General features: G+C 60.6%; 1 protein-coding gene across 4 annotated transcripts in view; it reads right to left on the bottom strand.

The window, feature by feature from the left end:
• MGLL (monoglyceride lipase) overlaps positions 1–24776 on the bottom strand; it is a 98709-nt gene that overhangs the window by 21969 nt on the left and 51964 nt on the right. The gene's annotated exons all lie outside the window — the stretch shown is intronic.

Here is a 24776-nt window from a genome sequence, read left to right as displayed (position 1 = left end):
AAGGGTGCACTCGCCTGCAGGGGACCGGCCACCCGGACCTCAGACTCTAACACCCTCAGCATCCCCATGGCTCCCTACTGTCCTGTCCCCTAGGCGTCCCCACTCCCTGCTGGCAGTGCTCTGACCAGGACCCGCCCCTCTGACCCTCCTGCCTGCCTCAGTTACCAGCTTTCCATCACCCGCTCGCTCTCAGCCTCCCGCCCCCCTCGGAGGAACTTTTTTCTGTTTAAATAATTGTGTTTGTTTGTTTGTTTGTTTGGGGGGCCCTGCCTGCTGGCTCTGTGCTCAGGGATGGCTCCTGTGGGGCTCAGGGGACCCAATGCCATGCTGGGGATTAAACAGGATCAGACGTGTACAAGGCAAGCGCCTTACCCGCTGTCCTAGCTCTCTGGCCCACTTTTTAAAAATGGTGACAAAACATTGTTTTTGGCATATCGAATATGCCACGGGTAGCTTGCGAGGTTCTAACAACAAGTCTCACAACGGAGACATTACTGGTGCCCGCTAGAGCAAATCGATGAACAACGGACGACAGTGCTGCAGTGCTACGGTGACAAAATATTGGATAAAAGTTATCCTCTGAGGGGCTGGAGCGATAGCACAGTGGGTGGGGCATTTGCCTTGCACGAGGCCGACCCGGGTTTGATTCCCAGCATCCCATAGGGTCCCCCGAGCACCGCCAGGAATGATTCCTGAGTGCAGAGCCAGGAGTGACCCCTGTGCATCGCTGGGTGTGACCCAAAAAGAAAAAAAAAGTTATCCTTTGAACCAGATTTTCAAGTGTCCAGCTCGGTGGTATTAAATGATCACAAAGGGAGTCACCAGGGTCATAGCCAGCACAGACATCTCCCCCGGCTGAAGTTCCACTACTGAGAGGTGGATCAAGACCCTCCCCCCCTTAATTCTAGAATAATGTACAACGGTGTCACATGGGGAAGGCCGCCAAGTCTGATGTCCAGAGGAGGGGGCCGAGACACTTCCCACAGGACACATACCCCAGACAACACGAGCCACCACGGCTCCTTTACATACCAATAATGGCTCCGATGGCTAACTATAACTCCCCCAATCAACAATAGCTCCTGAATGTCACCTAACACTTGGCCCAAATTCAAATTTCCCAACTGCGTCTGTATTTGAGAGCTGTATTTTTCAAAAATAAGAACTAGGGTACCAAGATTACACATTGTATTAGGTTATGTTTTGTTTGTTTGAATCTAGACCTCTCCCCCACCTTTTTGAGAGAAATCTATTTTTTTTTCATGTCATCCTGACACCCCACTTTGAAGAGAATGAGACCAATAGGAAGGCTTAGATTCTTCTTCTTCTTCTTCTTTTCCTCCTCCTCCTCCTCCTCCTCCTCCTCCTCCTCCTCCTCCTCCTCCTCCTCCTCCTTCTTCTTCGTTTGCTAGGGATTTAACTCAGAGTTTCACACATGCTCGGCCCCTGAGCCACCCATGCGGCCCGGATTCCCACGCCTGGACCCGTCTGCTCCCTGGGTCCCCTGGCCTACCAGGTGCTTCTTGCCATCTTGCAAATGTCACTTCTGCCCCCTTGTACTGCCCCCGCCCCAGAGCTAAACTGCAAGAGCCCATTTTATTTTCAATGTGGACTTCAGTTTATTTGGCAGAGGTAGACTGAGGCCACATTCAGCAGCACTCAGGAGCCAGTCCCTGCTCTGCGCTCAGGAGTGACCCCTGGCTGGGACTGGGGGACCGTCTGTGGTGCTGGGGCTTAAACCGGGGGCGGCCGTATGCAAGGCAAGTGCCTCCATCTCGGGACAGTCTCTCCGGCCCTTGGGGTGGTGTTGAGGAGAGAGATGAAGGGCCAGCCACAGAGACAGCGGGAAGGCACTTGGTTGCGTGTGGCTGACCCTGGTGTGACCCCTGGTTCTGCAAATGGTCCCTAGAGAACTGCCTGGAGCGATCTGAGCACAGAGCCAGGAGCAAGCCCTGAGCACTGCTGGTGTGCCCCCACAATCCGGAAAACAAAACAAGGATGTATGGGTGGGAAGGTAGTACAATGGTTATGCACGCCTAGAATGTGCCTCACCTGGGCTCAGTCCTTGGTGCCACACGGTCCCGGGCACAGCCTTGAGACCCTGGGTATTTCCGGGGTGGCCCGGAGGATCCCCAGAACGAGAGTCCTGAGCGGCATCAAGTCCTCAGCCCCCTGCCTGAACCTACACACTGCTTGGGAGACCCCCCAGAATGGGCAAGAAAAATCTAAAAATCAAGATTTAAGTGCTGGGACCCTCAGTGCCGTTGTCTCTGTGCCCTTCCGGTGGCACGGTGGCAGGGCGTGAGGTGCGACTGACGGTGCCTGCACAGATGTGCCGCGAGCGATTAGTGATGTCTGCTGCGGGCCAGGGAGGCGACCTGGCAGCCACCCTGCACAACCTCCAGGTTCCCCGCCCCGCGCTTGCCCCGGCCGGCTGGGAGTCGAGTCGGGGCCTGGTAAACGCCCATGGAAATGAACTGCAGGCAACATGCTCATAACGGCCACTCCTCGGTGGGTCTGCTCGGGACTCGCACCCTGGCGGGTGATGACATTCTCCTTTTGCACCACGGACATCACACAGCGTAACAGATCTTTGCATGGAATCAACCTCCTCCTCTTCCTCCTGCTCCTCCCTCCTTCTCCTCTTCCTCCACCTCCTCCTCCTTCTCCTCCACCTCCTTCTCCCTCTCCTCCTCCTCCTCCTCCTCCTCCCCTCCTCTTCCTTCCCCTCCTCCTTGTCCTCCTTCTCCTCCACTTCTTCCTCCTCCTCCTCCTTCACTTCTTCCTCCTCCTCCTCTACCTCCTCCTCCTCCTATTTTCATTGCGAAAGAGAGAACCTTGTGCCACAGACCTTAGTCCTGCATGTTCCAGTTGGTTCTGGTTCCGCTAGGTGCTAGGTTTTTACTCTGTATTTTGGTGCTTCATGTTTAGTTACAGTGCACGCCGCAGAGGCGCCCCCGAGGGTGACTACTTTCTTTCTTTTTTTAATTTTTAAACTTTATTTTAATGAATCACAGCTACAGACTTGCAAACTTTCATGACTGCGTTTCAGTCAAACAGTGTTCGAGGTCCCGTCCCTCCACCAATGCCCGTCCTCCACCGCCAATGTTCCCAGTGTCCCTCCCCGAGGCTGGCTACTTTCTAGAGCTGGGACAAGGCTGGGAGCTCATCCTTCCTACGCAAACCCGCCCGTGCCCACCCTCCTGAGCTCCCTCCTCTGAAGTCGTCCCCCTCCCCCTGCCCTCTCCGACTCTAGAGCAGAGACCAGATGACCGGAAGCAGCCGGACTGCGCCAGAGCCCATTGGGGGGCAGATGGAGCCCTCCGAAGAGCACTTTCCCGGACTCCCTCCTTCTCCATCATGACCACAGCCGGCGCCCTGCCTCACGGGTCCCTTCCGCCTTCTGCCTGTCGTCCACCCCCGGGGCTTCTCTGTGTGGCCCTGCCTGGTGCACCCTGGCACCCATTTTCAAGGACCTGGGAGCATGACAAGGTCCATCCCTCCTGGCAGTCACTCTCCAGTCATTTTCCAAGACCGTGCGTAAGTACCCCCGGTTAGAAACGAAGCCCAAGCACCCCATGAAGGTGACCGGCTCGGTGCAAAATAAGCACGGGCTGAACCTTAATGCAATGATTAGATGGTCCCCAGTCCCCTCGTCTCCTATCAAATGCTTCTGCCCGAGAAGAACTTTCTAGGCTACCGGCACCTGCAGAACATAAAAGTGATTGCCGGGAGGGACCCGGAAAACCGAGGAGGCTGTTAATGAGAGCAGTTCCTTTCTTTTTTTTTTTTTTTTGCTTTTTGGGTCACACCCGGCGATGCACAGGGGGTAATCCTGGCTCTGCACTCAGGAATTACTCCTGGCGGTGCTCAGGGGACCCTATGGGATGCTGGGAATCGAACCCGGGTTGACCGTGTGCAAGGCAAATGCCCTACCCGCTGTGCTATCGCTCCAGCCCCATGAAAGCAGTTTCTTAGCTTTCATTTTCTTACAGAAGGAAAAACACTGGTGGGAACACCCTGGAGTGAGGGAAGAGAGTTCCAGAGAGCAGCGTTCTAACACCCGGTCACACATGGCAGCTGAGCATCGCTGAGGCCTCCTGCTCAGACTCTGTGACGGACGGACCCTCACGGCTCTGGGCTCGGGAATCTTTGCCTCGTTTTCTGGCTGAGAGAACAGAGCGGGGGGGGGGGGGGGGGGAGCCTGGACAGAGCTCGGGGCTGGTCACTCCACAGCTGTGCCTCGCGTCCAGCTCAGGGTAACTGTGGTCCGGCTGGTCGAGAAGCCCCGGTGGGCCCCAAGCCACTCAAACGGGGCTGGGGTGACAGCCAGCAGGCAAGGTGCTGGTCTTGCACCTGGGTGACCCAGGGTGGAGCCCCATCACCCCAAAGGGGCCCTCCAGGGATCAGGAGTGATCCCCGATCGCTGAGTCAGGAGTAAGTCCCGAGTCCAACTGGGTGTCACCCCACTACCACGACCACCACCAACAATATGAACAAAAACAAAAACAGGAAAGAAACGGCTTCAAGGTCCCCGTGAGAAACCGGGTCCCACGCTCGGCCCAGCTGGAGCCCTCCGGGGCTCCGGGGTTCGGACCTGGCTTCTGGGGAGAGGGTCAAAGTGTGGGGGTGAGAAGGGGTGATGACTGAGCCCAAGAAGGCCTTGGGGGTCCAGCCCAGGCCCAGGCCAGCCGCCTCCCAGCCCTCCCGTCGGGGCCCGAGAGCATGGTGCTGGGAGGTCGGATCACATGCCCTCATCCTCACCCCTGCCCCACAGCTGTGCCCCCGGCCGCCCCCCCCCCCCCCGCCCCCTGCCGTGGCTGCCCGCCACACAGGTGTCCCTGCAGGAGGCCTGGCCTGCTCCAAGAAGACGGGAGGACTCCTGGGGCCACAGCAACGGCACAGCCGCGGGGACGGCACCGGGCTTGCATGCGGCCGACCCAGGTTCAATCCCCGGCATCCCACCCAGTCCCCTGAGCACTGCCAGGCCCCTCCCCTTGCTTCTGCCTTCTGTCCAGTGAATCCGGGGCCCATCTGGCTAAGCAGACTCCTTCCCCCGGGGGCTGCTTTCTCCCAGCTACCGGGACCGCCCCTCGTTCTGCTCCCCAAGGAGACGGGGACGGTTTTGTGTCTTGGGCCCAACCGTGACTCTGCAGGGATATAGAACGAGGAACAACCCCGGGCCTGCCCCCCGCCGGTCCCCGCCCCCTCCCTCCCCCTAAACAGAACCCGGGCAGCGGGGCCGGCGCGGGGTCCTGAAGCGCTGTTCGAGTCCGGTGGCACTCAGGAACTGGGAAGACACCGTGGAAATCCTGCAATCTGGCCCTGTGAGTCAGACCAAGAGCGGAACTGCCGGAGAAGCTATTTCGAAGGAGCAGAGACGCCAGCCCAGGGTGAAGGGAGCTGCTGCCAGGCACAAGGCAGGAGCGTGACCCCCGAGACACCAGATGCTATGTCTTTAATATTTAAAGGGGAAGGGGAACTCTGGAGAAAGAGCTGAAGTCAGGACCCTGAGCCGAGCCAAGAGGCAGGCGAAGGATCCGTACTTCCCCCGCCAGAGAGAGGGAGAGCGAGTGAGCGTGGAGCAGGGAGAACCAGGCGTGTGACAGAGGGTGCCTTCCGCCCTGAAAGGTCAAAGGTCACCCCAAAGAAGGGGACTGGCAGGGGGGAGCCCCCTCACGTCTTTGTTTAGTGCCCGAAGGGACGGACGGATGCGAGTGCTGGCTCCAGTCCAGCCACGATGGCATGAAGGCAGCAAGAACAGAGACTGCGCTGTCGCCTGCTGGCCCGGGCAGGCCCCCTGGCCCTGTGACTCTTCTCGTTTGACAAGTAACAAGCCAACTCGGGCAGGAGGCATCGCCGCCGCCCGCCTCACCCACAGGAGTCAGACGCCGGGGAGCAGGGGCCAGGGAGACAGATCAGGGGTTAAGTCTCAAGTGGGGCCAAGCGGGCTTGACCCTGACCCTGTTCATGGTCCCCCAGGACTGCCAGGGGTCACACCTGAGCACAGAGGCGGGAATAGCCGTCCAGAGAGCAGCCGGGGTGAGTAGGGAGGGTGGGGTGTGGGGTTCACTGCAGCTTCACTAGGTTGTAGTGAGGGGCCCTCTTAAAGCCCACCTCATGGGGTACAGGGAGAGTCAATCCGGGTGGGGATGGGTGTGGCTGTGTGTAGGGTCAAGGATGCATGGGGTGGGGATTGTGAAATGTTTGAGCAGCCTCAGGCCACGATGAAGCTGGGCGCCAGGACGCCCCAAGCTCTAGAGGGAACTGCACCAGCCCCCTCCAGCCTGTGGCAAAACCCACTTCCACTCAGCTCGGGTATAAATCCCGTGTCCCCGGAGGGCCCACAGGCCAGCCCATTCCGGGGAGTCTGGAAACGGAGACTTTTCCTACTGAGTCCTGAGGCCAGTCCACTCCCTGGAGGCCTCACTTCCTGAGCCCAGGCCCCCGAGACCCCCGGCGGGCCCTCAGGATGGGGGTGGAGCTCTGGTCTCTGGGACCAAACTGGTCTCTGCTTCCGTCCTCACAACCAGCGCTGGCCGAGTAAGGGCCAAGGCCACGGCAGGCCCCTGGTGGGAGCCATCTGCCAGGGACACGGGCATCTTACGAGCCTCCTGGCCTCGCCTGTGGAGAGGTCAGAGACAGGCCATCTGTTCCCCTCCACCCACCCCACCATCTGGGCACTCGGGTCCTGCACCAAGACGTAAGGACAGAGCGTTGTCCCGTGGTGGCCCACCCGGGCACCCACCCACCCACCCACTGGAGAGGGGAGGCCCAGGAGACGGCGGGCCTGGCTTTGTCCTCCAACGCCATCGGGCCGAGCGGCCGAGGCAAGGCCAGCTGCCCAGGGCAGCCCCATCGGCCCCGCGGTCAGTCATGCTCCAATGAGCAAAATTGAAGACTGTCGGCATCTTACTTCCTCAGTCTCACGGGTTTCCAGTGCTCAGTGGCGTTTGGGGGCTGGCCAACTGGGCGGGACCCAGCCATGGCCACCACCACCACCACCACCAGGGAACCTCCAGCAGGTGGCCCGGGGACACTTTCTCTGTGGGAGAGTCAAAAGAAACCGCACCCACAGCCGTGTGTCATGCTCGCCAGCCCTCCGCCATCATGGAAGTGTCGCACACTTTCGGGGCTGTCTGGGGGACAGAGGAGAGCGCTGGGGGCGCCGGACGTGCCGGAGGGGGCCGGGCTCCCGCCCCACACCCACTCCCCAATATCAGCCTCGCTCAGGGCTTCTGTCCCCTATGAAGTGGGGCCCTAACGCCGCTCCCTCCTTTATTCATTTTTTAAATTTCTTTCTTTCTTTCTTTCTTTCTTTCTTTCTTTCTTTCTTTCTTTCTTTCTTTCTTTCTTTCTTTCTTTCTTTCTTTCTTTCTTTCTTTCTTTCTTTTTTTATTTTTGCTTTCTGGGTCACACCCGGCGATGCTCAGGGGTCCCTCCTGGCTCTGCACTCAGGAATTACTCCTGGCGCTGCTCAGGGGACCCTATGGGATGCTGGAACTCGAACCCGGGTCAGCCACGTGCAAGGTAAATGCCCTACCCGCTGTGCTATCGCTCCAGCCCTGCGCTCCCTCCTCCTTTAATAGCTGGTGACCAGCTGGGACCGTCTGTGAAAACTGCCCGGGTGAGGTCTGAGTACCCGGGCCCTGCCGTACTGGTGGCTGGAAGAGGCTGGCAGAGCAAGCCACGGGCCAGCAGAACCAGACGTGCCTATTATTCAAGTTTGGTCTCATTTCCGTGACTTGTCAGTATGACTTGCTTTTTTTTGGTGTGTGTGTGTGTGTGTGGGTGGGTGGGTGGGTGGGTGTGTGTGTGGGTGGAGGTGGGAACCCAGCCAGGAGTGGTTTCCTCCTGGCTCTGTGCTCAGGGGCCCTATGGGGTGCCAGGGACCAAACCTGGGCCGGCCGTGTGCAAGGCCAGTGGTCAGTCTGCTGGACGATTCCTCTGGCCCCCTCACCAACTGAGCTTCTTAGCACTCACTTGACTGTTCTTCACGGCCGGCTTTCGACACGGCCTCAGTCCTCGCAGAACCCAGCCTGGTTCTCTCCTTTGCTGAGACGAACATCTCTGCGGAGCTACTTATAAAATCATCAGCCAAGCCACCTTGCCGAGAGAGGGTTTCAGACCAGAGGCTCGGAATATCTGGGGGAGACTCCGTCCACAGGCCGAGGGCTGCTCTCCGCCTTGACAGCTTCCACGCTGGGGAGCAGGCGGCCACACCACCTCCTCGTGGCATCGTGTCCGGGCAAAACCACAGGCCAGGCGGCGTCTGAACAGCATGCCCCAGCCGGCCCGGGCCTTCCTCTCCTGTGTAAGGCCCCTGTTTCTTTCTCTTTTTTTGTTTTCCTTTTTTGCATTTTGGGTCATACTCGGTGATTCTCAAAGGTTACTCCTGGCTCTGCACTCAGGAATTTCTCCTGGCGGTGCTCAGAGGACCCTATGGGATGCTGGGAATCAAACCCGGGTTAGCCGCATGCAAGGCCAATGCCCTACCTGCTGTGCTATTGCTCCAGCCCTAAAGCCTCTGTTTCTTTGCCTTGGGTGGGGGGAGGCACAGGAAGACCCACATGGTCCCTAAGAGCTTCCTGGCATCGGGGTGATTCAGCTGGAAGTCCAAATAGCAGACAGATCCTGGGGGTGTGTGTGTCTGTCTGAGCCTGAGCACGGGCACCCCCAACGTGCAGTGACCACGTAGCTGCCCGAGGCCCCTGTCTTCCGGAGAGTTCTCTCCATCTTCCAATCCAGCTGTGAACCCCAGTGCCCAGGCACGCGAGGGGGTGGCATGCCCGGCTGCCTTCCAACTTCAGGCTGCCTGCGGTCCTGCTGCTTAAACAGACTTCACAGCTGCAAACCCTCTTTCCTCACCAGCTTGTTCTGTGTCCCGTTACAGCCGACAACACAAACCTCTTGGGCAGCGGCCCTGCTGCACCCAGTAAGGTGAACAGCCTCGTTAGGGTCCGAGCGCAGAAGGGGTGGGAACAAAGGGACAGAATCACGGCGCGAAGGGACCCTGGAGGTCACCGGGTCCGCGCGGGGCGAGAGCTGGGCCCTCCCCACTCGGGCTCGGGAACAGCTGTCGGCGGGACCCGTCCACCCGTCCTGTCTTCTTTCCAGAAACGTGCATGTGGCAGGAAGTCCAAGATCCCAGCTTGTTGGCCTGAAATACAGCCTGTTTCCCGCAACAAAAGCCCCCTCTGCCGTCTGTGGGCGTCCGGGTTTCCATCCGTGGACACTAGCGACGAGCAGCTTCAACGTCCCGGGGATGCAGGGCAAGGGGTGGGGGGCCGGGGGGACCAGGGCACGGCAGGGCAAGGGTGGGGGAAGGGGAACGCAGGATTCCCCGCCCTCCCCCCCACGGCTTGTCGGTGGCACCCCGGCACTAGCTCTGTCTTACATGGGATGTAAAAACAGAAATTAATTTCTTTACTAATTGACAACAGCTTGAAAAAGGTACGAAGATGCCAGGATTCAGCATATGGGCAATGGAAACACATTTCAGCTCAGATTTCTTCCTTCTTTTTTTTTTTAAAAAAAATTTAAGCCGCCTGCTTTATAATGTAACCAGCGAAAAGGCGGCAACGGTGCGGCGTTTTAGAAATAATGCATTCTCAGGATTTCCTATTTAGAGGATTTATTTGAAAACATCCTACTCTCCGCTGTATAAATAAGAGGAAACAGCATGACAAAAAAGTGTCACGACTACCACGACAACGATGGTTCTTGGCACAGAGCACGATGATGATCGTCCTTTCGTACCCTGCTGAGGGCTCAGCAGGGGGAGGGGGGGCGGGACTGGGGACCCTCCCCGCCATCCCTCTCCGCTGTTCGCTCCCGGGGCCACTCTCCAGTTTGTTTTGCCTCCCTGGAACCCATAGGACTCCGGGCCGGGTGAGCAGAATCGTCCAGAACATTCCAGACCTTTCGCCCAGATCTTTCTGGCCCAAGGGGAGTGTCCCAGAGAGCGACCCCGGGTCACACACAGACAGCGGCTGGGCTGTGTCGGGGCACGGTGTGCTCCAGAACGTCCGGGAGATGACGTGCACAAGGATGAAAAAGCCGGGGGTGCAATAACAGGATGCGCCACGAATTCCGACGGCTGCGGGCGGCCCCCAGAGCCCTCGGCCCGGCAGTGAGAAGGGGCTGAAACTTCAGCACAGCGAAGCCGCCGTCGTCGCCTTGGAACCCGATGAAGGGGAAAAGGCAACAACAAAGACGAATTCCTGACCTGAAGTTTGTTTGCAAACTGCTTTTCTCCTGTCCGTAAGATCATTATTTTTGTTAGGAACTTGGCGCCTCTACCCCCTAATCCTGTTGACAGGCAGAGCTGCCGGGAGCCGGCGAGAACACTGGCTGTGACGTTGGCTCAGGCTCGGCTTCTGCCCGGGCCTTCTTGGCGGGGGCACCCTGCTGTCCCGTGGCACCCTGGGCCCCCCCCTGCTGTCCCGTGGCGCCCTGGGGGGCCCCGCTGTTTGAAATCTCTACCGGAGGCGCTGGAGCGATAGTCCAGCAGACGGGGCGCTGGCCTTGCACTCGGCCACCTATTCGGGTTTGGATCCCTGGGGCACCCCATAGGGTCTCCCCCGAGCCCCGCCAGGGGTGATCCCTGAGTGCAGAGTCAGAAATAAGCTCCACGCACAGCCAGGGGTGTCCAACAAAAAGCAAAACAAAACAAAAATCAACCTAAAACACAAACAAATAAAAACTGCTCCTGGGGGTCTCTTGCCATGACAAGCAGGTGGCTACAAAGGCCACATGGGGAGCCGGCTAAAGGGTGGGCGCAGGGTGAGGTAGGTGAGGGACGCCCCTCCCTGCCTTCTCCCCCCTCCCTTCCCTTCCTGCCAGGACGTATGAGCTCGCCGCTGCCTTTCGACTCCACGGCACGGCACGGGCCTGCTCTGCGGCCAGACAAGGGCCCGGGCGGCTGTGTCCGAGCCCAGAGCACACCCCCTGCCCCGTCCCATCCCGTCCCGTCCCGTCCATGATGGTTGTCCGGGGGCCGGGCCAGAGTTGCCGCGGGGGTAGAGGTAGAGCCGTACTGTGAGGGGTTTGCCTGCCGGACAGCCAAAGTGATTCGGACTCAACGAACAGACTCGGGGATGGCCGGTGGCCACACAGGTGGGGAGAGGTGGCCCACCGGGCTGCCCACGCAGTGGCCGCGAGAGTGGGCGGGGGCTGAGGGACGGCGGGGTCGGGGTTCCTGCAGGTGCTGTGCAAAGAGTGAGTCTGGCCCCTGTGGGGAAATTCGACCCAGCCCAGAGGCCCACAGCAAGGGCCAGTTCTGAGACGGTGGCCACACGGGCGGCCTGCCCTGCCCTCCCCGGCTCTGTGCCCGCACCGCTGTCCTCCTTCCGAGAACGGGACTGTCCTCTCCCGGGGCTCACGCATCTGCCCACCAGGGGCCTTATCCACGCCAAGTTCTGAAGATGCTCCTGGAAGGGGCCCCGCCCTTTTCTCCTGGGTCCCAGCCTTCTCCCTGGCTCTCTCTACCCAGTGCTGCGAGGGGGCTGTTCTCTGCTCACGACCCAGGGGCTGCCCACCAGGGGCCCCTTAGCTTCCCTCCCCACCCCCCCATTATTTCCTAAGGGGGCTGAAGCGATAGCGGGTAGGGCATTAACCTTGCACACGGCTGACCGGGTTTGATTCCTCAGTCCCTCTCGGAGAGCCCGGCAAGCTACCGAGAGTATCCCGCCCGCACGGCAGAGCCTGGCAAGCTCCCCATGGTGTATTTGATATGCCAAAACCAGTAACAAGTCACACCATGGAGACGTTACTGGTGCCCACTCGAGCAAATCGATGAGCAACGGGAGGACAGGGATAGTGACAGTAGAAGATTTCCCAAGGCCGTTATTCCGGCCTCTGTCCTCAGGCCGGCCCAGTGCGTGGCCCTGAGCCCTGACTGCTTTTGCAATCATGTCCATCTCTGGACGGGGGAGCACGGTGGTCTCTTGTTCGATGGGGGGACCTTGTCTCCTGGGACTTGTCTCCTCCGGGTCCCCTCCCTGCCCAGAGCCCTCAAGACGAGTGTTGGTGCAGCCCGATCCGGAGAACCACACACCCCAGCACGGCCTCTCCAGCTTCCGGAAAGTGCCAGAATCAGAGAACGAAGGCGACCCCGAGACTAAGGGTGATGACGTCACAAAGGAGAAGTTGGCTGCAGGTTCAAAGAGGGCAGCTCAGTTTCCCCTTCCCAGTGGCTGTGAACGGCTCCATTTTAGCTGTTCCCCCATCCTACATTTTAAACATTCCTGCAAATTCCTGGGCTCTAAGAATGAAGAAGTTTACAATCTCCCAAGGCTGTAAATCCTGCCCCGTCACAGGAGACTAAGAGATAAAGGGCATTACCTGGGCAGGTGGGGAAATACAGCCCCTAAAGGGCCTTCAATACATACTTTCCTCCAGTCTCACTGGGAGTAAAAGACAGTCAACTTATTTTAGCAGCACAAATGGGCCCTAAATTAACAAGACGTCTCTGGGAAACAAATAGGAATCCTCTAAGACTTTGATGAGAAACCCAACGGCCCAGTTTTTCTAGCAAAACCCACAAAACAAGCCACACTTTACTCAGTTTTACACTAAGTTCCTCCCGGCTGTGAGCCCCTTTCTTTCCTTCTAATGCCGGACCGCTGCTCTTTAGCCTGAGTCGGGCGTGAACTCTGCCCAGCTGCTGAGCAGCTTCTTTCTGACTTTTCAACAAAGGTCTGAGTATGAGCATCTTTATTACTTTAGTTTTCGTTCTTGAAAATTCTGAGGAACCTGAAAACCACGGGCCCGCTCAGAGACCCGCTTCTCCTTGGGTTAGTCTCGAAGCCGCAAGGCTCAGGCCGGGCCCAGCCCTGGTGGCGTAGCAGAGAGAGAGTGAGAGAGAGAGAGAGAGAAGGGAACCTGCGAAGGCCTCCTCTTCCTGGGGACACCCTCAGGAGCTCTCCGGAGCTGGCCGGGCTGGACCTCACCATCCCCGGGGTCCTGGGGGTCCCCACGGGATGGGGTCTCAGGTTTTCATCTGCACACGGGTGCACTTCCCACCTCCTCTGGCCTTTTCACAGGGCGCTACAGCCTCGACTCTGGGTCTACAGCCCCTCTTCACCGCCACACACACACACATACACACACATACCACACACACACACATACACACACACCACACACACACATACACACACCACACACTCCACCACACCACCCACACCACACAAACATACACACCACACACACATACCCCACGCATACATACACATCGACACAACCATACATACCTCACACACATATACCACACACAAAACACACACATCCACACACACCATACTCATACCATGCACACACATACACACCACACACACACCCCACGCATACATACACATCACACAACCATACATACCTCACACACATATACCACACACAAAACACACACATCCACACACACCATACTCATACCATGCACACACATACACACCACACACACCCCACGCATACATACACATCACACAACCATACATACCTCACACACATATACCACACACAAAACACACACATCCACACACACCATACTCATACCATGCACACACATACACACCACACACACACACCTGACATCCCACACATCCATATACACACCACACACATACACACTGGGCCACACCACACACACAAACCACACACACACACCACACCACACACACACACCATACATACATACACCACCACACAGTTTTTAGAAAAAATTTTATTGAATCACTATGAGATAGTTACAAGCTTTCATGTTTGGGTTGCAATCACACAATGATCAAACACCCATCCCTCCACCAGTGCACATTCCCCACCACCAATATCCCCGGGTATACGCCCCCTTTCCCACCCTCCCCCTGCGTCTATGGAAGACAATATTCCCCATACTCTCTCTCTACTTTGGGGCATTGTGGTTTGCAACACAGACACTGAGAGATCATGTTTGGTCCATTATCTACTTTCGGCACCTCCCATCCCGACTTCCCGACTGCTTCCTCCAGCCATCATTTTCTTAGTGGTCCCTTCTCTATTCCATCTGCCTTCTCTCCTCTGCTCGTGAAGCAGGCTTCCAGCTCTGGGGCAATCCCCCTGGCCATTGTCTCTACTGTCCTTGGGCACTGCCACACACTTACATACAGCACCCGCCCCCCGCCGCCACCCACACACACACACACACACACACTTCTCTGTGGGCTGTGAATGTCAGCTGACCTGCCCGTAGTCTGGTTCAAAGTCCGAGCACTGTCCCCCGCCCTGGGTCACGGCCTCTCTAGGGCACAGGTCTCCGGGGCACTGGGACCTCAGCCCGCCCTTCTCTGCCGAATCTGCCGGCCCTCTCCGGGTCTCTGGAGCTGTCCGGCCTGCACGTCTTCTGCTGATCTCGCAGGGGCCATTCAGACTCGGGGCCTGAAAACACCCGGGAGCCTCCCTGGTGTATGAAGCGACCTGGCCGGGGGGAGGGTGGGAGATGGCAAAGGCGGGCGCCCCCTTAGCTGCAGGTCACAGAAATGGAGATCCCAGGGCTGGACGCAGGGAGAAGCTTCTGGGGTCTCATCGGGGCCAGGGTCGGGGCCTGGGATCTGGCCAGAGGGTGGGCAAACACCCAACCCGCCGGGCCCCAACGACAATAATTCAACTTGAAAATGTGTGTCAAGGAGACGGGCGGGGGGTGGGAGGGAGCCTGGGGCCACCGGTGGGGGAATGTGGACACTGGCTGCAGGACAGGGACGTGCTGATGGGCCGCGGACGCTGGTGACAGGACTGTCGCCAGCGCTCCGGGACACAGTGCCCACACGGGAAGGAGCGGGAAGAGTGGGACGCGCAGGTTCCTCTGCTGCTCAGGTCTCCAAACAAATGTCAGTCCTCAGTGGGGGACGGCCAAGGCCACGGTTTCAAAGAGCAGAGCGTGCTCCGGGCCTCAGGGCACACGGGGCCAGGGAACCCCCATCTCCCCTAAGTGCCTGACGCCATCAGCACCCCCGTCTCCCCCAAGTGCCTGACGCTATCAGCACCCCAGCACCCCCGTCTCCCCCAAGTGCCTGACGCTATCAGCACCCCCCCCGCCCCGCCCCAGGTACCCAGTGAGCTAAGGGCCGCAGAGGAGGAAGGAGGTCAGCGGTCAGTGGGGAACAAGGGCAGCCAAAGAGAGTCCCCGGGTCCCAAAGAGAGCTTCTGTCATTCCAGAAGAGTCCGACAAGGGCCAGGAAAGGCGGAGCAGACCTGCTGCCTGGTCGAGCCCACTGGGCTGAGGGGGACAGGAAGGGCGGGCGCCTCTGGGGTCGCCGTGTGAGGTCTCGTGAGCAGGGACAGCGGGAAGGATAAGGAGGGGGAGCAGAGAGGACGCTGGGCACCCGGGGGACACAGGTTTCCCTGTTCTCACGGGTTTCCTGGGAGCGGCCGTAGAGAAGGACGTCCCAGGGCTCTGTGGCTGCTGGCTGGGAACCGAGTGTCCCCAGGCTGCCCGTGACACGGGGTCCCCGCCTGCTCGGCACTGGGCTTCTTCCCGTGCCGATGAGGCTCGTACCTGCTCCCGTCACACTCCAAATGCGTCCTTGTTCCAGAAGCAACTGGCAGGCAGGTGGACGGGGATGCAGGGGGGGCAGACATCAGGGAGGGGGAGAGGGGGTTGAACCCCAGGTGTCTCCAGGGGCACACGTATCCGTTCTGTTGCTGACCCCGCTGACCCAGCCCCCTGACCATAAATCACACGCATACACTTCAGCTCACGTACATATCACACACAGACACACAAACATGCCACACACAAATACCCCGGCAGTGTGCCCAGAGAAAGGAAGGTCTCCTGCAGGGATTGCGTGGAGGGTCGTTACAAGTTACTTTGAATGTTTGTCCCTTCTGTGTCTCCAGATTTCTACAATAAACTTGTATTTTTGTCCTGGGGGGAGGGGGCCTTTGAAAGAGTCAGATTTGAGCAGATTGCATCCAGGAGCAAACAAAATTGCTTGGTGATACAGTCAACCTCCAAATCATGTCAGCTCTTGAGCAATGATTGTGACTGAGGTGAGTGTGTGTCTGTTGTAACAGCAACCTGGCAAGAGGCAGAGGGAGAGGGAGAGGAACAGGGAGAGGAGGGCAGAGAGAGGGAGAGAAGGAGAGGGAGAGAGGGAGAGAGAGAGGGAGAGAGGGAGGAAGAGGGAGAAAGGGAGAGGGAGAGGGGAAGAACGGGAGAGGAAGCAGAAGAGAGGGAGAGGGACACAAACATAGAGAGAGAGAGGGAGAGGGAGAGGGGGAGAGAGAGGGAAAGAGAGAGGGAGGGTGAGGGGGAGAGGGGCAGAGAGAGAAGGAGACAGGGAGAGAGAGGGAGAGAAAAGGAGAGGGGACGGAGAGGGAGAGGGAGAGAAGAGAGAGGGAGGGAGAGAGGGAGGGAGAGAGAGAGGGAGAGGGAGGGAGGGAGAGAGAGGGAGGGAGAGGGGAGGGAGAGAGAGGGAGGGAGAGAGAGGGAGGGAGAGAGGGAAGAGAGAGAGGGAGGGAGAGAGAGGGAGAGGGGAGGGAGAGGGAGAGGGGGAGAAGAGAGAGGGAGGGAGAGAGGGAGGGAGAGAGAGGGAGAGGGAGGAAGGGAGAGAGAGGGAGGGAGAGGGGAGGGAGGGAGAGGGGAGGGAGAGGGGAGGGAGAGGGGAGGGAGAGAGAGGGAGAGGGGAGAGGGAGAGGGGAGAGAGAGGGAGAGGGGGAGAAGAGAGAGGGAGGGAGAGAGAAAGGGAGAGAGGGAGGGAGAGAGGGAGGAAGAGGGGAGGGAGAGGGCGAGGGGGAGAAGAGAGAGGGAGGGAGAGAGGGAGGGGGGAGAGAGGGGGAGAGAGAGGGAGGGAAAGAGGGAGGGGAGAGAGAGGCAGAAGGGGGGAGAGAGAGAATGACAGCCAAGCCGAAGAACCCTGCAAAGGGCAGGGAGCTGCTTCTGGCTTCCATCAGAGCCACTAAGACCACCCCCCATCCCCGCTTCTTGGCCTTTTAGATCGAGTCAAGACAACGCCTCCCTGGCCCGCCAACGTGCAGGTCCAAAGGAAGCGATGACCGGAAGTTGCCCTGAGACGTGCTCCTCCCTGTGCCCCTGCACCGTGCCCCTCCTCGCCGGGCTCCCCACTGGGCGCTGACCCGCCCCGCCCCGCCCTGACGCGCTGAAGGTGGGGGGGGGGGCCTGAGCAAGCCTGAGGCCAGCCTGGCGCCCTGGCTGCCGACCCGACCCGGAGACGCAGCCCCTCCCCCTGCCCCTGGACGCTGCAGGGGTGCAGCTGAGCGGGGATGCACTCAGTGCCACGCGCAGGCACCCAGCACCACAGAGGGCCACCCGGTTTGGGGGCAGCTCCCTGCTTCTCGGCACTGTGGCAGATGTCCCTGCGCCTGGGACACTGGCCGCGGGCAGCCCGTGCCAAGGGGAGGCGCGCCCTCGCCGGACACCTGGGGTCTGCCACACTGCCTGCACGGCGACACGTCACAGCAGCGCACCAGGCGAGCCTCCGCTGGTCTCTGTGCCACGACAGGGAACGCTGGGCCGGGGCACCTGCCCGGCATAGTGACACCCTGGGTTCCATCCCAACAGCACGCAGCCCCCCAGCACTGCCAGGTGTGGCCCTGGTGCCCTCCCCCCCCACAAATCGTCAAATGTACCAATCAGTGTCCCTGCTCCTGCCCAGCAGGCACCCCTGTCGTGCTGGAGTGTACTCCTGGCCACGGGCACACGCCCACGTCTGGCCGGTACCTCTAGGAATTGTTGTGCTGTCATCCTGCTTTCCCCCAGGAGCAATTCTTCCTTTCCCCCCAGTTATACGCCGAGAGCTCTGGTCTCTGCGTGGACGAGGGTCTCGCTACCCCGTGAGGGGGTGCAGGCGCGGACAGGAAACTCCTGGCCACGCCCCAGGCCCAAGATGTCGGGGGCCACTCTTGGCTGTGCTCAGGGCTTACTCCTGGGCTCTGTGCTCAGGGATCAAGTCTGGCAGGGCTTGGGAGACCATATGGGGTGCCAGGGATCGAACCCGGGTCGGTTGCGTGTAAAGTCAACACTCTTCCCCATTGTTCTGTGGTTCCGGCCTCCCATGGGATGTGTCTTGGAGGCCTCTCTGTGGCACGGACTGGAACTCTCTCCTGGACCGGGAAGGTGCGCTGGGCTATTGCTGCGTCGGTGGGCGTGCGGGCTGTTCCCGGCACTGCCCTAGAGCTGGTCTCTCCGCGCCGAGAGAGAAGCCAGGACTCGCCGGCTGAGGGAAGGCTGTGAAGGGAAAGCTGAGGCCGGTGGAGGCTTTCCAAGACCCACAGACCCACGAGCTGCCCCGCACGGACCCCCGACTCCGTCCCCCCACCCCGCTGGGGGCACGCGACTCCTCCACGCTCTCCTCCTTTCAAAGCACGCGTGCTGAAGTGGCTTTTGCATTTTCCTAAGAGGGGGAAGCCATCCTCCATTTAATGGCTCGTCATGCCCTGGATTGATTTTTTTTTTTTTTTTTTTTTTTTTAGTTTCCCGGAGTCAATAGACTCGCCTAGAACAAAGCAGATTTTCTATAGAGCCTTATAAAATAAACACCAGACCCTCATGGGAAGGAGACTAGAGGAGGGATGGTTGTGAAGACGGGGAATAAGTACCAAAAAAAAAAAAAAAGAGTCCAAGGAGAAGACAAGGAGAGAAGGAAGAGAGGCGGGGACCCCGCAGGGGTCTCAGGGCCCCCCCTCAATCTGCCCTGTGTTCCCCGGAGCCCCTTCCGCAGCAGCTCTGCTCTCGCTAGGGGAGGGGGTGCGGGCGCGGAGGGGAACCTCCTGGCCACGCCGCAGTCCCAAGATGTCGCAGAGTGTCCTTCTCCTGTGGGTGCACAGGCCCTGGGCCGGGCTCCAGATGGGCCTCCCAGCTGCCGGGGGGCGGGGGTTGGATTCCCACGCTCTGTTCCGCGGATTCTCCAGCAAGAGTCTGGAAGGACAGACGCGCGGGTCCTGCTTTGGGGGAGCCGCGCGTGGTGGCGTCCCTCGCTGACCCTCACTTCCGCTTTGGGAAAAGCAAGGTCGCCGGGGGTGACGAAAGTGCCTCCCGCTGGGTGAGACACGTCTCAGGGCACCCCGGGGGGCCCTCAAGAACCCGGTCCCGGGACACGCAGGCATTTTCCCCCGCTCCCGCCCGCGGTTGGGCCCGTTCCCTTTGCCTGGGGACGGGTCTCTGTCGCTGCCCCTGCTGGGCCTGCTGAGGTTAACTGGCCTGGTCACTGCTGCCCGAGTCGTCTTTCGTCCTTGGCGGGGGAGGGCTGCTCCTTAGCCTCCGGAACTAACGCTCAGGCTGGCGGCTTCTCCGACCCCAATGGGCCCCACCCTGCAGTGCTGGCCCTCCTCTTGGCTCCGTGCTGGGGGCTCCTCCCAAAGGTGCTCAGGGCCCCACGCCATCCTGGGGACCGGACTCGGGGCTCCAACACGCAAAGCGTGCGCTCCAGCTCTTGGACTCATCTCTCTAGCCCCCAGAAACCCTGTTTTTTGTGTTTTGGGGGGGCAGTGCCAGGATCAAACCTAGGGGTCTCAGGCCCAGAGCCTGGTGCCACGTCCCTGTCCCATCCCTTTCTTTAATTCAGGGACCCCCCCCAACCCCCCCGCCTCGGGCCCTGCCCACAGTGCTGAAGTGCCAGCTGAGTTGCCAAGTGCACGGAGGGAGGGAGGGAGGGAGGAGGGGCTCTCTGCGCTGTCTCCCTGCCCAGCCTCTCCTCTGCTGGCCACCAGCGGCCGTCGGCCACGTTCCCTTCAGGGCTGGGGCACAACCCTTTGGGCCATTGTCCTGGGTTCTGCAGCAGGGACCTAGTCTGTCGCTTCTGGTTGTAATTCTGATGGCGAGTCACACCTGGGGCTGCTCAGGGCTTCCTCCTGGCTCTGTGTTCGAGAATTACTCCTGTGGTGCTCAGGGACCCATCGGGGATGCCAGAGATGGAACCCCTCCCCCTTCCCCGCTGTGCTATGGTCCCGCCCCGCCCGGGTCACTCCTGCTGGGGCCTTTCAGCTGTGGGGGGTCTCGGCCCATCTCGCCCCACTCTCCCTCTCTGAGCTGTCCCTTCCCTCCGGGGTCACCTCGGGGGGACCTGAGCCTCCTCGGGGGCTGACCCCGCTGGCCCTGCTCCCCGCACCCCCCCAGGCCTCCCAGGGAGACACGGGGAGCCAGGGAGAAGCGTCTCGCCGCTGTCACCCTCAGGACCATAAAAGGCGAGCGCGGGAGGAGCGGTTATAAAAAGCTCCACGCTGCTCTGTTCTCCAGCGCCGGAAGCTCCCGCTCCCGCTCCGAGCCTCCGCTGACACGGGGACGTGGACACGGGCCACGGACATGGCCCCCCGGGGCTCCACCTGTCTGGGCGGCGGCTCAGCCACCGGTGCCCGCCCCTGCCCCCTGCCCAGCCAGGCTGCCGGGGGCCAGCCAGGAGGGGGCCTGTCGTCGGCTGTGGTGGGTGGGCCAGGCTGGGGGGGGGGCGGGGAGCCTGCAGCTGGGGCTGGAGGGGGGAGCCCAGCACCCCGAGGGAAGGAAGGCTCAGGGCTGTCACCAGCCTCTCCCGCCCACGCCCGCCCACGCAGCATCTGAGGAGAGCGAGGGGGAGCCATGGGCTGGGGGGTGGGGGGGAGAGGCAGCTTGTACCGAGTATTTTTAAACGTGTGTACCCAGGCACCCGGCTGCCCGGCCCGTCTCGGGCACCGACCCCCACTGCCCTGGTCAGAGGCCCACCTTGGCTCCCGCGGGGGGATGGAGTAAAGGGGCCAGGCGGGCCGAGGCGGGCTGTGGATTGGGTTTCTGCCGTGGGGGTGGGGGGTGGGGGGTGGGGTGGGTGTCCGTGTGGGACCCTCAGCAGCAGCCGCTCACGCCCCCTCGGGGAGGGGCCATGGTAAGGACGGTGGGGGTCTCCCTGCACCCCACCAGCTTCGTCATCAGGACCCCCCACACGTGGTTCAACAACAACTCCCCACCCCCGCAAAGGAAAGCAGAAACTTTACCTGGACAGACTCACGCCCCCGGGACTGCCGGGGTTCACGGGCAGAACCGCTCGCGCCCACCCCCGTTCCACTTGGTGAGTGGAGAGACCAGCTCAGAACCAGCGGGGGGTTGCTCCCGGCCGCAGCGTCTCCCTCAGCTGGCCTCCCTGGGACGTGCCTCCCCCCAGCACACGTGCGTGCCCCACGGCGGGAGAGGGACGCAGAGTGCCAAGTGTGTGTCTCTGGGTAAGTGGGTGCGGGTGGGGTAGGGCGGCCCACCTGGCGGCGCCTGGCTCTGGCCTGTGCTGAGGCCTGGAGGGGCTGTGCCCTGGGTAACTGTGCAGAGAGGGAGGGACCCCCCGGGGTGCCCAGTTCCCGTCACCTGAGTCTGATTTCCCCAACGGCTTCATCCCCAGCTCGCTCCTCCTTCCGGTCACGCTTCCTCAGAGAACTTTCTAGAACCACCCCCCATTGGAGAGCCAGCATTGCTTCCCTTCAGCAGGGTCTGGCAGGGGCCACCGACCCCTCCAGCCCGCTGAATGCCTTCAAATGAGCCATCCCGTCTGCCACCCCACCTCACCGTCCCTTCCTGTGGAGATGACACAGAGGCTCCTGCCCGCTGTTCCCCTGTCCCTGCGTGGTCCCTGCACGTGACTCCTGGGGCCCCTCCAGGGTGTGTTTGGGCCCCGCAGTGCTCCGGGGCAGTGACCAGGGCAGCATCCACAGTGCTAGGGACCCCGAAGCACCAGGAGCAAACCCAGGCCTCACACATGCCCCCACCTGGAATGGAGCCCACGGCAGACCCACCGAGGTCCTACTGGAGAGAAACCCCCCTTGCCACGCGTCCTTACCAGCCCCCCACCCTGTCCCGACCATGGCTGCTGACCATTGCTTTGGCCACTAGAACACAGCAGAAGCCAGGAAGAGGCTTCTGACCCCAGTTCCAAAATGCATCCATCACTGGGGTCCACGGGGGTGGGGGTAGTACCCTGCGTGAGTGACCTCGCTCTGCAAAGAGGCCTCAGCAAGTGGCCGGGGGCAGGGACCTCGAGGGGAGAGACAGGTGGAGAGAGGGGCGCCCAGCCTGGGGCCTGGGGCACAGCCCAGGCAGACCCACCCGCAGTGGGAGGACCCCAGGGGTGAGAAAGCCCCCTCCCCCCGCCCGGCCTGTGAGCGGAGGGCTTTGTTACGCAGCGTTGCTGACTGATTCATCTCAGAAAACAGCCCTCCCCCCGCCGGATTACCAATTTCTACCTGTCTGTTAGACGCCATGTGGGGCCCAGTACACACACACACACACACACACACACACACACACACACACACGGACAATAATCCTCCCCTGCAGGATTTTCTGTGCTTTTCACGGAGGCCAGCATGGGTTCCTCAGTGCGTGAATCACGGGTGAAAGACACTCCATGGCACCCCCCCGCCCCCCCCAGCTCTGCAGCCGCCGCCCAGACGCCTCGGGGATGACCACGCAGCAGCCGTGGTGTCGGGCGGCCCGGCCGGGGGGAGGACCTGCTAATGAGCACGCGCCCCGGGAGCCCACTCGGGGCAGGTCCAGGCCCGGGTCCAGCCCGGCCGCAGCTGTGGTCAGTGCCGGGTCATCGGCGCCTCGGGGTTGGAGTTCTGGCTAATTGAGCTCTCGGCGGGTGGGCAGGCAGGGGTGGGGGTGGGGGTGGGCGCTGGCTCCCGCGTGCCCATCACAAGCCCGGGATGGCTGTGGGGTGCGTGTGGGGCCGCTGGCAGGACGGGAGCTCTGTGGCGGCAGCAGAGGCTCCATCTCTGTGTCCGAGAGGAGCAAACGGGGCTCACTGGGCCCGGCCCCCCTGCTCCGTGTCACCCCTGTCTCCTCTCCTGCCACTGCTCCCGCCCCTCCTGCCAGGGACGCTGGTCCTGGTGGTCCCACGGCTCTCGGACCCTCCTCCCAGGCCTTGCTCCATCTCCACTTTCTCAGCAAGACCCAACAACTTATTTATTTATTTATTTATTTATTTATTTATTTATTTTTGCTTTTGGGGTCACACCCTGCGATGCTCAGGGGTCCCTCCTGGCTCTGCACTCAGGAATCACTCCTGGCGGTGCTTGGGGGACCATATGGGATGCAGGGAATCGAACCCGGGCTGGCTGCATGCAAGGCAAACGCCCTCTCCGCTGTGCTATTGCTCCAGCCCTCTATTTTGTTTTTATGAGTGTTTTTTGCTTAATTTCTGTTTTAGTCATTCTTTGGGGGGGAGTTGGGGGCATATCTGCAGTACTCAGGGCTTGCTCCTGGCTCTATGCTCAGTGATTACTTTGGGGGTATCCCATGTGGTGCTGGGGATCAAACCCGGGCTGGTGACGGGCAAGGCAAGCGCCTTAACTCCTGTATGTATGAGCTCTTGGGCCCTAACCCGCTAATCAGAGCGGTGCCACCCTCTGCCCTGTGGTGCCCGTTTCACTCTCCCTGTGAGAAGCCTCTCCAGTGGCAGACTCAGAGCCACTTATTTCTGCTGGTGGCCCGACACGGGCAGGGACCTGTGGCTACTTTATTCCCGACGGTATTCTGCTGGGCACCAGGACCAGGCACGGTCCCCGGATTCGCCATAAATTACAGAACAAGTGAATGACGCGACTCAATGAGTGGACGAGGGAGGGAGTCTCAGAACTGCAAAGGAACTTGCAAAAAGCCAATGGCGAGAAGTTTTCTGAGCAAACGGAATCCACCCCCCCGCACCCCGCCCCCAGCCCCGCTCTGCCTGCCTGGCCACCTTCCACAGGCCCCAGCTGCCTCGGAGGATGAGAGACACTGCCACACTTCGCCTCTCTGTCGGCACTGGGCGTGGAGAGGGAGAGAGGAGAGAGAGAGAGAAGAGGGGGAGGGAGGGAGAGAGGAGAGAGAGAGAGAAGAGGGGGAGGGAGGGAGGGAGGGAGAGAGAGAGGGAAAGAGAGAGAAGGAGGGAGAGAGAGAGGGAGAGAGAGGGAGGGAGGGAGAGAGAGGGAGAGGGAGAGGGAGAGAGAGGGAGAGGGAGGGAAAGAGAGAGAGGGAGAAAGGGAGAGAAGAGGGGGAGGGAGAGAGGGAGAGGGAGGGAGGGAGAGAGAGAGGGAGGGAGGAGGGAGAGAGAGGGAGAGGGAGAGAGAGAGGAAGAGAGAGGGAGAGAGAGGGGGAGAGAGAGGGAGGGAGAGAGAGAGGGAGAGGGAGAGAGAGGGAGAGGGAGAGGGAGAGAGGGAAAGAGAGAGAGGGAGAGAAGAGGGGGAGGGAGAGAGAGGGAAAGGGAAAGAGAGAGAGAGAGGGAGGGAGGAGGGAGAGAGAGAGGGAGAGAGAGAGGGAGAGAGGGAGAGAAGAGGGGGAGGGAGAGAGGGAGAGGGAAAGAGAGAGAGGGAGAGAGGGAGAGAGAGGGAGGGAGAGAGAGGGAGGGAGGAGGGAGAGAGAGGGAGAGGGAGAGAGAGAGGGAGAGAGGGGGGAGAGAGAGAGAGGGATAGAGAGAGGGAGAGAGAGAGGGAGGGAGAGAGAGGGGGAGAGCGAGCCAATCCCTGCACGGGACCATTCTTCATGGAGAGAAGAGAATGGGGGAAGTCACAGCTTTAAAACTCAGATGCGTTTCTCCGAGGAAACCGTCCATCTACCAGGCACAGACAAGCTATCGCTGCTGGGAAACCGCCTTCTTTCGCAGCTGTCCTTGAAGGGGAGACCCCAGGGGCCCTTACAGTGGCCCTGGTGGGCAGCGAGGGGCCCTCTCTGGGCCAACAGTGGCTGTGAGGCCCCAGCCACACAGGGGTCCACCCTCCCGTGGCCGCCATCTGCAGACCCCCCTCACTCGACGGCCGTCCCCGCATGGGCGTGCCAGCAGGCTCTCAGC

This window comes from Sorex araneus, chromosome 4 (genome assembly GCF_027595985.1).
Source record: "Sorex araneus isolate mSorAra2 chromosome 4, mSorAra2.pri, whole genome shotgun sequence".
NCBI classification, from domain to species: domain Eukaryota; kingdom Metazoa; phylum Chordata; class Mammalia; order Eulipotyphla; family Soricidae; genus Sorex; species Sorex araneus.
The sequence above is the reverse complement of the archived record's forward strand: the minus strand, read 5'-3'. Positions and strand labels throughout refer to the sequence as shown.